Genomic DNA, 9,826 nt, shown 5'->3' with positions numbered 1-9,826 from the left:
TAGATCCAAACATTAGCGTTTGTATGAGCACATATGATTGTTCTTATGCTTAAAACCCATCATAACATCCCGTTTATTAAATAATTAAATAGATAAAAAAAATTAATAAATGAATAGTAGCCTTAAAATCCATAATATTTAGCGGGGTGTTGGCTTCGGGGAGCCAATAATATAATTTGGGTTTTCGGGGGTTAAAGTGTAATTTCGGGATTTATTTTGTAAAGATTTTCAGAAGTCATGGCTGTTTGGTAAAATATTTGACTTAATTTGAAGGGATTTTGGAATGCTGGGGGCTGAATGGTAAATTAAGTACTTCGGTCCGATGCTGGGGAAAGCCCGAGGAATGTGTATATGTTTTTTCGGATTTCGGTCTGATGTCGGGCGGGGCCCGAGGAATGTTTATATGTTTATGTTATGTGATTATATTTATGTATTTTTTTTTGATATGTTGATATGTATACCGAGCTTTGCTCGATGCCGGGCGGGGCCCGATGTCGGACGTCGATGTCGGGCGGGGCCCGATGTCGGACGCCGATGCTGAGCGGGGCCCAATGTAGCGGGAAAGGCCCATGTTATGTTATTATGTGATTATGTGATTATGTGATTATGTGTATGGTATGTGGTAGTTTGGGGAGACTCACTAAGATTCGTGCTTATAGTTTTCAGTTTTGGTTTCAGATACTTTCGGTAGCAAGGGGAAGAGCTCGGGATGACTGTAGTTGTGACATCCCCTAATTTCTCGGCCAGAAAAGACCGATTTAATTTATGCTTTTTAAAATAAAATCAGAGAAATCCTTTTAAAAGATGTTGCGGAATTGGTCCCCAATACAAAACATGATAAAAGTTTGTCAAAACCTTTCTTTAAGAAATATATAATTTCATTTCATATCAAAACCTCGGGATGTCGTGTTCCGATACAGATCAAAAGCATAAACAAGACATTATAAGCCTTTCAACAGTTATTTACAACTACTGGCCTATAATCCAAAAATCTCTCATCATCCTCCGACTATGCTCGGGGTCCACTACCTGTAACATAAAAAGCTGAGTGGGTCAGGCTTGGGAGCCTGGTGAGCATATAGGGTTTTCAACCCACAATAATAATAAACTTATTAAGTTCATCAATCAACAATAACCCTGATTACCCGTTCCCGTTATCCTCACTTTACGTCCCTAAACACTTATCACAAGGGACCTAGCCTAAAGAATATCATCGGGATGGACACTACTGCTAAGGGGACTCCTCAGCCATACATGTCCTAAAGGCAACCATGAGGGGGATGGAGTACAGCAAATGAACACCCAAGTTCATTAACACCTACAGGTTGCGGGCCTGCCAGCGTTCCACTGGACTGTCTAGAAAAGTCTGTGGTCGTCATCCATACTCCTCTAGATGACTGGATCACAATCACATCGAGGCCTCTCATCATTTTATTTCATCACACATCAACTATCTACCCATGTTTTACCCAACATATTTGTAGATAAAAATACATATACAGTTTAAAACTTGTATAAAACATCTATTCAACAGTCACCTCAATTAAACAATTAATATAATTACACGTAGCACGTATTTTATAGAAAATACTTCATATCTAGGTGTAAGATGAAGGTGACTATACACTCACTTGATTTACTGATAATCGGGCAGCACTTCGTTTCTTAAAACGATCGTTTCTAATAAAACTGGGAGTTTTATTGAGAAACCGGGCTCTGCGAAGGTTGGGCTTCGAAACCGAAAAGATAAATTTCTCGGGCTTCTCGGGCACTTCGGGGCGTATTTTGGGTGTTTGGTATAATACCGGGGCTTTGGGGGAAGTTGGAATGAAAGAAATATTGAAGAAGGGGCTAAAAATGACAAGTTTTCAAAGTATTACCGGGAGGTCTCGCACCCTTCTATTTATAGGGGCGAGGCTCCTGATCCAAGGGCTGAAAAGCCTCCACGCGTCAGCAGATCCGGAGTGAAGTCACGTGGGTTGCACATGCGAGGGTCCTGCTGGTAGCTTCTAAGTGGACCGAGGTCTAGGGTCTGAGGCTTCGGACGTGACACTCCATGCGAGGCTCGGACACGCGAGAAAGGGGCACGCGTCGGACACCCATTGGACCGCGGCTTCGGATGCGAGGGCAGGCGACACGTCTCGGATGACTCAGCAGATTTCGGACACATGGAACGTTTTGAGCGAGGGTGACCTGGCCGAAGTCCACCTATGCGAAATTTCTCGGATTTTGCAATTTTTCTCGATTTTTGCGCCAAAACTTCTAAAATCCATAACTTTCGCATACAGGCTCCGTTTTTGACGTTCTTTATATGCACGCATAGGTAAAATTACGCTCTACAACTTTCGTTTAGACTTCGTTGGCTAATTTTGACTTTAATTTTTATATTATTATTTTTAACAGACCGGGACATGAAATCCGTTAAAAATTCATAACTTCTTCATCCGACGTCCGTTTTTGTCTGTCTTTTTACTGTTGTGCTACTATTGACGAGACCTTCGATTCTCGTTTAGGTTGTATCGGCTAAAAATCACTCGATCTAAAATTCGAGTTTTTAGCTGTCTACTGCTAAGCTGGAACTTAGAAAAATCATAACTTCCTCATACGAAGTCAGATTTGGGCGTTCTTTTTATACCTACTCTCGGTTTAACGAACACTACTAAGGCTAACTGTAGTTTATCAAAAACTCACTTTTTACGACATTCGGCACCGCGCCGGTTTTGTCGCGAAACTTCGACAGGTCATAACTTCTTCGTTATAACTCGGATTTCGGTATTCTTTATATATCTGTAATCCTTGTGACGCCCACTACAAGTTTCTTAATAGATATCGGCTTTATCTAATATTTATTTTTGACGCTCATTTTTATTCTTAATTAATTAAACCCTAATAATTAAGCATAAAACACATAATTTTCACATAATATTCACATAATTCCTTTTCATTTCTTCAAAATGAGTTACAAAGGTTAACCTAGACTATAACGTCAATATTAATGCCTAGCCAAGAAACACGAGCATTACAGTAGTGCACACACCATGATTTTAGCATGGGATGTTTATACTCTGATATATTTGACAGATGATTATGATGTTTTGAGATACAATGACTTATGATTTTATGTGATGATTTGATAACTATGGTTTTTATTAATAATCAAAAATGAAATTTTTGGGCCGTATTTTTGGGATGTTTCATAGTGAGACATATAGGGTTTTCAATCACATAATATTATTATGATAATAATCCATAATTATCAAACCTGTAAAACCAATTGTTACCAAACAATATAGATATATCTCATAACTTAGATATCTATAAAACCATTACACTCATACATACCCATCCAAACCGATTCTCAAAAATCCTAATCCACTGTTATTAGGAAGAATCAACTCTTCTGGTGAATCGTTTAGAGCAATGGTTTGACTATACAGCTAGGTACTTCCTTGGCCGGAGTAAGTTATAAAGGCACTTAAGCCATCTGAGTATTTGATGAATATGTTATCCCATTTCATCTACGTCTATAGGTTATAAGTCCACACTAGCAACGTAATTCACAAGACTGTCTATATTGATCAAGTGTTGTCATTTTACTATAGGAGATGACCAGGCATACCGTTACACCTGCATGATATGGACCCACCATTTCTAGTCATCCGAAGGAATACTATATTGTACTCGTAATCCGTACATCGACACCTGATAGTGTCACAAAACAAAGTTCTACTCTCCTTTCCTATCACACACACCCTTAATATGATGTTACCCAATAACCAAACTTAATTGAAATAAGCATCCTCTTTGAGTACTGGTGTATAACTAGACAAGATGACAATGTATGTAGTTAACACAAATTTCTATTTATGTAATATTTTTACATAAAGGGTATAACTTGAAGTAAGCATCATTTTTACGTCTCATCTCATCACTAGGCAAGACTATTATAATCAACTTCCAATACCAACTCTGCTTAGACACGCTATCCTAATTAAGTGTATACATTTAACACATAATATTGGGTATTAGTATATATTTATCTTCTCTGTAATGATACTTCTATTATTATTTACATGTAATAATATCATATATACATCTTAACACATATAGAACCATTTATCTGGTTTATGTCATCAAATATATATCTAACAGAAATTCCAATCAATAAGCATATACTTCACATATATAAACTTTCATCAACTATTTAATACGTTTAATAAATATTAATATTAAAATCATGTTCATGAAAAAACTATGCACTCACTTGGTTGAGGTGGGAGATCCACAGGAAAGTCGCCACCTTGGCTAATACTTCAACTTATCCCTTTTAAACAACCTAAATACGAATATTACTATGCTTCGGTATTCGTTCGTATTTATAAGCGTATAATTTATTACTGGATTCTTATATAATCCCAAGAAATGATTCAAGTTCTATCAAATAAGGAACAACCAGGATTTCTTAAGGTAAACGACCCAACTCGACCCGACCCCCTACACGTGTTGTTGATTTTTTTATGGACTTCACTTAACTTGGGAACCACATGATTTCTTGTTCTAGATTCACCACTATATCCAAGCGTAGGTATTTCTGAGTACTACAACTTTAGATTTCAACAGCCAATTCTTATTTCATTTTAAATTTACAATCTATGAAGGTTACACTGTAAAATACCGTGCAAAATTTATAACTTCATCTTATGAACTTCGTTCTCGACTGTCTCTATAACAACGTATTCGTATTTCCGAGATCTTCAACTCTCGTTAACATTGTTTTGGTTAACAATCAACCGATTTTAATTTCGGTTTTTGTATCGCACACTGTTGTATTGTGTCGTACCGAAAACTTCGAAAATTATAACTTCCTCATACAAAGTCAGATTTAGACGTTCTTTATACCCAAGGAATTGTCATCTCGACTACTGTAATCTTTTATTTTTAACGTTATTTTATCGCTCAACGACGAAAAATGATTTTTCTACAAATATTATACTCCCTATAATATTTGTCTACATAACATAATGTGTATACTTATAAATATTTATATTCTTCGTAATGCGTACGAAGAAAAATTATCCTTTTTTATTTGTATAATTATTAATACTATACTTTAAACGTTTAGCCTAAATCTTCGGGCGTCACAAGATTCAAATCTTACAAAAAAAAGGTGTGATTACCTCCAAAATCTACATACACAATTCAAGAAGAGATTCGACTGGATCAAGAACCCAATTTCATTCAACACAAAGAAATTAAAACACAAAGATTATAGCAATAAACCATAAAACTCAACAATATTAAAGAAATTACACAAACCTAAAATCAATGATGAGCTCATGTGAGTGGTAGTGAAGGTCGCGATGTAGACTGTAGAGTGGTGTTGTGATCATGGTGAAAGTCCTCGTCTAGCAGTCATGACCTATTCTTGAAAGAGATAAGAAAGAAACGGAGGTGGAAGAATGTCCAAGGTCATAAATATTGATGATATTTCTACTAATAACATAATCCTTTTGGGTTGCCTTTAAGACCCATTTGAGCAATTAAAAACAAAAAGAGTTTATGAGAAATTATTTTATTAATTTTCATGATTTGATAAATTAATCAGAAGCTAATTTTGTGACATCCCCTAATTTCTCGACCAGAAAAGACCGATTTAATTTATGATTTTAAAATAAAATCAGAGAAATCCTTTTAAAAGATGTTGCGGAATTGGTCTCTAAAACAAAACATGATAAAAGTTTATCAAAACCTTTTTTTTAAGAAATATATAATTTCCTTTTATATCAAAACATCGGGATGTCATGTTCCGATACAGATCAAAAGCATAAACAAGACATTATAAGCCTTACAACAGTTATTTACAACTACTGGCCTATAATCCAAAAATCTCTCATCATCATCCGACTATGCTCGGGGTCCACTACGTGTAATAATAAAAAGCTGAGTGGGTCAGGCTTGGGAGCCTGGTGAGCATATAGGGTTTTCAACCCACAATAAATAAATTTATTATGCTTAAACATCAAACAATCAACCAAATTACCCCAACCCCATTATCTTATTTATTTCTTAAGGATTTACCCTAAGAATCAACTGTAACATCCCAAAATTCAAGCCCAAAAATTTCATTTTTGATTAATTAATTCATAAAACATTTATTAGAAAATATTGTATAAACACGTCATCTCAAAAAAACCAAGTATCATGTTTAAAACCCACAACATAAACAAATGTCATATCAGAGTATAATCCCAGAGAACACCATGCGGAAAATCATGTGTGTGTGTGATGCCATGCTATGCCGCCGACTCCTTCCCCTTAGACGAAGAGGTACCTGAAACCAAAACTGAAACCGTAAGCACAAAGCTTAGTGAGTTCCCCCATCATACCACATACCATACTATATCATCGGTATCTTTCAACCGGTAACCATTCATCGGTATCTTTCAACCGGTAACCATTCTTCGGTATCTTTCAACCGGTAACCATTCATCGATATCTTTCAACCGGTAACTGGGGACTATTCCACCCCTACCACTAGCATACAACACAAGATATAAGCATACAGTCAGGCATATCCGGGTACCGACCTACCCCTCGGTCCTAAGGACCACTATCAGGGAAACTATCCCTACCATGCACGTAACATATCATACAGATATAACTCATAACCAAACACATAACCGTACCAAGATGAATATCACAAAGACAATCATCTTCTAAATACTCCTCATTGGTGGGCCGGCATTGTGGCCGTAGACCCACCCCTACTGGAAGGTAACTCACCTCGTACAAGTGGCTGCTGATAATCTGTGCGGGAAACCTCCGTCCGCTGCTGCTCCGGAAATCCTCCGGCTACAAACCCCATAAACACTCAGTTAGAAACTGATCTCTATACTTAGGGTAAAATGACCATTTACCCCCAACCAAGTCAAGTCAAAGTCAAAGTCAAAGTCAACTTCCAGTTGACCCGACTCGCCGAGTTGGGCCGTCAACTCACCGATTCCCTCACTCTCTACTCGTCCTCATCCGTGACCCTACTTGTCGAGTTGGGCCGTCAACTCTACGAGTTCTTCTCTCATTCGAACGCCCCATGAAAACTCATCCGACTCGCTGAGTTGATGAACAACTCGTCGAGTTGGCCTTTATCTGAAGAACCAGATCTGTCCTCAACTCGCCGAGTTGATGAACAACTCGTCGAGTTCTAAGGAGATTGCCTTGGACTCGCCGAGTCCGTTCATGCACTCGCCGCGTCCCATGAACTTTCAGCACAATGGCTTAGTCCAGAACGTTGGGTCACTCCCTGGGACCCCCTTAAAACCTTTCCACACTCAACTGGGTTCTTTTGACCCTCAACAGAAAGGGCAAAACCCTTAGACTCGCCGAGTTTAATAGTGGACTCGCCGAGTTGGTCACGTCCATACCCTAAATCTTTGCTTTCTGATGTACATCCTTTGATCAAAAGATAGATCCAAGCTTCTACAATCAATCTAACACGTAAAGTTACAACCTTTATGTGCTTGCATGGGACTTTGAGCTCAAAAGGACATAAAACAAGCTCATATGGCACATGGAACCTTTCATGGGTGCAAAAGCAACCCAAATCTGCCTAGTGACTCTTTGAATGATGTCATTCAGAAGCTCAAACCCCCAACCACGTTTGCAAACATGGTTGGCTACCAAAATGGCTCATAAAAGCCCTAAATCTTCCCAAAGAGGGATCTAACAAATGAAAGAGCAAGGTATAGACTTTATACCTTCTGAAGACTGCAAATGATGCTCACAACTGAATCCCTCTAGCCTCCTCTTGATCCTTCAAGCTTTTCCTTCTTCCTTGAACCACAAAATCACCAAGATCACTCCAAATGCCTTAAAACTCTTCAATAACGGCTAGGGTTTGCTATGGGGGTCTTCTGGGAGTAAATGGGACGAAGGAGGCCGAGTTAAGGTGTTTAAATAGGGTGCACACCCCTGGATTAGGGTTTTTGTCCAAACAGGGTCTACTCGCCGAGTCCGGGGACCCGACTCGCCGAGTACATCACTTAAACCCCGCGTCCCATCCCGCTTCTACTCGGCGAGTTGGTCCTTCAACTCGCCGAGTCCAAGACCCAAAATGCTAAACATTTAAAGATTTGATAAAAGAATACGTACCAAGAACCAGGTGTTACAATCTCCCCAACTTATTTTAGACTTCGTCCTCAAAGTCTGCTGCTCGATCCTGGAACAACTCTGGGTAATGCTCCATCATCTCATCCATCGGCTCGCATGTCCATTCCAAGCCCTTCCGGTGCTACCATTGCACCTTTACCAGCTCAACCCTCTTGTTCCTCAGATCCTTCGACTTTCGGTCGAGGATCGCTACAGGCCGCTCGATATAATTCAGGCTGTCGTCAACCTGAATGTCCTCCAAGGGTACCACTGCTGAGTCATCCACCAGGCACTTCCGTAGCTGGGAGACGTGGAAAGTGTTGTGGATCTGACTGAGTTCGGCTGGCAGATCCAGCAGGTATGCCACCTTGCCCACCCGGGCTATAACCCTAAACGGTCCAATATACCTGGGACCCAACTTGCCCCGTTTCCTGAATCGGATGACGCCCTTCCAAGGCGACACTTTCAGGAGAACCTTATCCCCGACCTGGAACTCCAGGTCCGATCGACGCTTATCGGCATAACTTTTCTGCCGACTCTGAGCAGTCTGAAGCCTGCTCCGGACCTGCTGAATCTTCTCTGTCGTCTTGAGCACTACTTCGGTGCTCCCCATGACCCTCTGGCCAACTTCGCCCCAACATATCGGGGTCCTGCACCTCCTCCCATACAACATTTCGAAAGAAGGACGGTCGATACTCGCATGATAGCTATTATTATACGAGAACTCCGCCAATGGAAGGTAGGTATCCCAGCTACCTCCGAAGTCTAAGACACATGCCCGCAGCATGTCCTCCAGAGTCTGGATGGTCCGCTCGCTCTGTCCATCCGTCTGCGGGTGAAAGGCGGTGCTGAAATGCAGAAGAGTACCTAACTCGTCGTGGAATTTCTTCCAAAACCTGGAAGTGAACCGCACATCCCTATCCGAAATCACCGAAACTGGCACTCCGTGCCGTGCCACCACCTCCCTGATATAGATATCGGCCAGTTTCTCGGCCGAGATGATCTCCTGAATTGGGATAAAGTGGGCGCTCTTGGTCAATCGATCGACGATGACCCAAATCGAATCCACTCCCCACGCGGTCCTGGGAAGCTTGGTGATGAAATCCATCGTGATGGCTTCCCATTTCCACAGCGGGATATCCAACGGCTGCATCTTGCCGTGCGGTCTCTGGTGCTCGGCCTTGACCTTCCTGCAGGTTAAGCACCGCTCCACATACCATGCCACGTCCCGCTTCATGCAGGGCCACCAGTAATCGGGACGAAGATCCCTATACATCTTCGTCGCTCCGGGATGGATGGAAAATCGGGATTTGTGCGCCTCCTCCATCAGGACCTGGCGCACGCCTCCATGATAAGGGATCCACACCCTACGGTGAAGGGTCAATAACCCTCGGCTATCATAATCGAAGGAGGAAACCTGACCCACTATACGCTCACTCTTCCGATGTTCCTCCTTCATGGCCTCCTGTTGGGCCTCCCGAATCCGCTCCAAAAGCGGAGTCACCACTGTCATCCGCATGCAGATACCTCTGATCGGCGCCGCCTTGCGGCTAAGCGCGTCGGCCACCATGTTGGCCTTCCCCGGATGGTAAAGGATTTCGCAGTCATAATCCTTTACCACGTCCAACCACCGACGCTGCCTCATGTTTAGATTCGGCTGATCCATGAGGTACCTCAAGCT

Source organism: Lactuca virosa, chromosome 1 (genome assembly GCF_052849685.1).
Source record: "Lactuca virosa cultivar CGN04683 chromosome 1, Lactuca_virosa_CGN04683_v6, whole genome shotgun sequence".
In the NCBI taxonomy this organism is placed as follows: Eukaryota; Viridiplantae; Streptophyta; class Magnoliopsida; order Asterales; family Asteraceae; genus Lactuca; species Lactuca virosa.
The sequence above is the reverse complement of the archived record's forward strand: the minus strand, read 5'-3'. Positions refer to the sequence as shown.